Source organism: Dinoponera quadriceps, unplaced genomic scaffold (assembly GCF_001313825.1).
Source record: "Dinoponera quadriceps isolate SergipeBrazil2010 unplaced genomic scaffold, ASM131382v1 scaffold777, whole genome shotgun sequence".
NCBI classification, from domain to species: domain Eukaryota; kingdom Metazoa; phylum Arthropoda; class Insecta; order Hymenoptera; family Formicidae; genus Dinoponera; species Dinoponera quadriceps.
The window spans coordinates 3,282,022-3,285,867 of record NW_014555488.1 but is presented as its reverse complement, the minus strand read 5'-3'; positions in this window follow the sequence as shown (position 1 = coordinate 3,285,867).

The window sequence follows — 3,846 nt, the reverse complement described above, 5'->3', positions numbered from 1 at the left end:
TTTGTATACAAAAGCGGCGTTATCTACGACATCAATCGCGTTAACGTTAGCCGTGGAAACTGGTGGCATTTCAGAAAGCTGACATTGAAGCGGCGTAGTCTATTGTAATCGATATCTGACTCGCCGACGTCTTTGAGGTTCACCGATCTTTAGGTATAAAAGGCAGACGTCGAACAGCTAGCAGTCAGTTATTCGAGAAACTCTGCGAGAGTAAATTCGTGGGACAAATTGTACTCTGTTCTATTAAATATTCTTATAAGAATAAGACTCAATCCGAAGCATCGAAACTTTATCATCCTTCCACCTAATAAACTTCACCTACAATACCTACTGGGGATCATAGATAACTGTAACAAGAGGAAAGGAACTCAAAAATAATAATGATAATAATTGACTGGGATGCCTTTCAGCTGGTAAACCAACATACTAGTCGGCAGATATCAGCAAAACTTCTGACGTTATAAATTTCTTTATAACCAAAGGATGGGAGTTACTACAGCAGCTCCTCGGATCATTCGCCTGTCATAGCCACCCTCAGCACAACAGTTATCCAGCGTGAACTGCAATTACACTTAAGTAACCAAAATACCGACTGGGAAACCTTTCGTGAATACCTCAACGAAAACGTTAATCTAACGGTTCCCTTAAAAACGGTGGACAGCAAAAAGAAATCCACTATCCACATTACCAAAGAGACCTAAGTTGTGGCATGAAAGAGCATGCCTACGCCCACGCAGTTGAAGCCTATCAAGGCTGCAACTATCCAATGAAGGTTGAAGAGGAAGATCGCGGAAAAGCGCTGACAACGCAGAATGTGGCAATTAAGCAGACTTCCTGAGGATAAACATATGTTAAACAAAGTGGCAGCTAAATTAAGAGCATTTTTGCGGCAAATTAATAATGAAACCTTTATGGGTAGAATTCTTAAGCCCTTCTGGAAGTGGTGAACACTCGCTCTGGAAGGCTACTAAAAATCTCAGAACATTCACTGTAGCCAAAAACATCCATCCCCCCCCCCCCTGAAAAACAACAGGTGGGCTTGCAGCTAGGAAAAGACAATGAAGGCATTCTTCCGATATCTGAAGGAGGTTTTCACTTCGAATTCTACCAACTCCACCAACGAAAGTGAAGAAAAAGTTACAGGGCTTCTAACTAGCGATATGCAATTGTGCTCTCCATTCAAACCAGCAAGCCCAAAAGAAATTGGAGCAGCAATCAATAACCTGCCATCATAGAAGATACCGTGCTTTGATCTCATAACAGCCGAAATTCTAAAGCAACTCCCGAAGAAAGCGATCATTTTTCTAGCATCTCTGTTCAATGGATTTTTCGTACTGCTTACTTCCCAGAGATTCGGAGAGTTTCGGAAATCATAATGATTCATAAAAATGGCAAGCCAATAAATTTCGTTTTATCATATCGACCCATCAGTCTTCTTCCGATTCTGTCGAAGTTCTGTGAGTGGCTCCTTTTGGAAAGAATAAACTTAGAACTGGCAACGAATGATACAATTCCTCGACATCAATTTGGTTTTTGCAAACACCACTCAACAATTGAGCAGGTCGACAGAGTGGCCAATAAGATGAGACAATCCATTGAACGAGAGAAATACTGCTCCGCGGTATTGGATGTACAGCAAGCCTTCAACAAAGTGTGGCACGAGAGGTTGCTGTACAAAATAAAAAATAAGTTACCGCACAATTTCAACTCGCTCTTAAAATCTCATCTTACAGGGAGGATGTTCAGAGTAAAAGAAAACGAAACCTACTTTAAGTTACACTATATAAGGGCGGGAGTACCACAGGGATTGATCCTGGGCCATATTCATTACACCATCTTTACAACGGATTTACTACTAACAGGAAGAATAACTGCGGCAACATTTACCGATGATACAGCGGTGCTATTAAGCAATCGAGATCCAATAATAGCAACAAAAAATAAACAACTACCTTTGCTAAAAGTGTAGCAGTGGTTAATGGATTAGTAAATCAAAGTTAGGTCAAAAAAATGTAAAAACATAACGTTCACTTTAAACCGCGACATCTGTCTTTCAGTCGCTATCGAAATTTTCCCACAAGTGGGCTCAGTTAAATACCTAGGTTTGCACCTGGACAATCATTGGACTTGGAGAAAACACATTACCAAACGTAACGAATTAAATATTAAGACTCAATCACTGATGTATCAGCTTGGTAGGAAATTAAAACTTAGCCTCGAAAACAAGCTACTAATCTATACAGCCACTGCTAATCTATACAGCCATCTTAAAACTCGTCTAGATCTATAGTATTGAACTGTAGGGAATAGCTCATAACTCAAATATTGAAATATTGCAACGATATCAAAATGGCATCCTAAAACTAATAACCCAGGCTCCATTGTGTAACCGCAGGTGGTCAGGATGTGGCTCGCCTGATCGGTCCGAGAGGGTGGTCGATGCGTCGACGGGTCGTGAGCATTGCTGGGCGCTTTGACCGGAGTGCGTTCCAGCTGGGGATTCCCTGGTGCAGTCTGGTCGGTCCTGCTGACTAGCCTTCAAACTGGTCGGTCGGAGATTCTCCGGTTGGTCCGGAGTGATTAATTTGATCCGTGATCATGATTTGTTTACGGCAATCGACATGTCTCATGGTTGTGCTTACAAAATCTCTCCCCGTTGGAGAAAGAAAATGAAGGAACGACGTTTTCGCTTACAATAATTTTCTAGTTGACAATATTTTTGTTATACTTGTTTATCTTATAACTATTTGTATTATTTTTACTCGTTGGTTTTGATTCGGCAGATTTTTCCAAATTTACAGCGATGTATTTCTACATCTTGTCTTATGTCGCTATTTCGTTCAATAACAATTGGAATATTTTCCGAAGCCTTTTTGTAATCTTGTTAGTACTAAAATTATAACGATGATTATAATTATAATAGTTATTCCATTCGGCGCGGTTGAATAAATTAAATGTTGTCATTCTTTTGTCAAAAATATATTCTGGGTTATATTATGCGTTACATATTGCGACGCGCGCGAAACAATCACCTTTCCGGCTTTTTCCGTTTGGCTTTTTATGCCGTTGCGAAAATTAAGATTCCGAGGGCTTTGGACTGTTTTTTTCTTTTTTTTCGTCCGCATATACAATGTATAACTAAGAAAATATATTTCTTTAAAAATCGGGAAAGGAGAGACCGCGTAGTCACATTGTAAGAAATACATGTACATTCTCGTGTCATAGCGTGTGACAAGTATATGTATACATACATACATACATACATACATACATATATATGTATACATATATAAGCAGATCTTTTGTAGACTACTTACCAACACAAAAATACAAAAATATAACGAATACTTTATAAATAATATGTATGTTACGGATCTTAGAATGATCAATCGCTTGTTGTTGAATCATATGGGCAGATGAGTGAAAAATGGGAATTCAATTCTACGACGAACGCGCAGATAACAAGATTGGATTGGATGAATATATCTCGTTGCATTCGCAGCGACGTTGCACAATGTAATACGTTACGGCCTACCTCATTATTGCGTAACGTGCGTATATGCACGCACAAAGAAATCAATTGGTCGTTTATAGAACAATGTCGCATTTTATATTATGGACTAATCACATCCGAGCCTAAGATACAAACGGTCGTTTGATATCTCCGCACACGCGATTACGCAAATCCATCTGGACACTTGGCCTTAAACGCGAAAAATTAACGGTTGTCGCTGGGCAACGAAACGCTTGATGTGGAGGTATACATGGTGAGATACATGGAGAAGTGACAAAATGATAATGCGAAAATATGAATATATACTATATATATATATATATATATATATA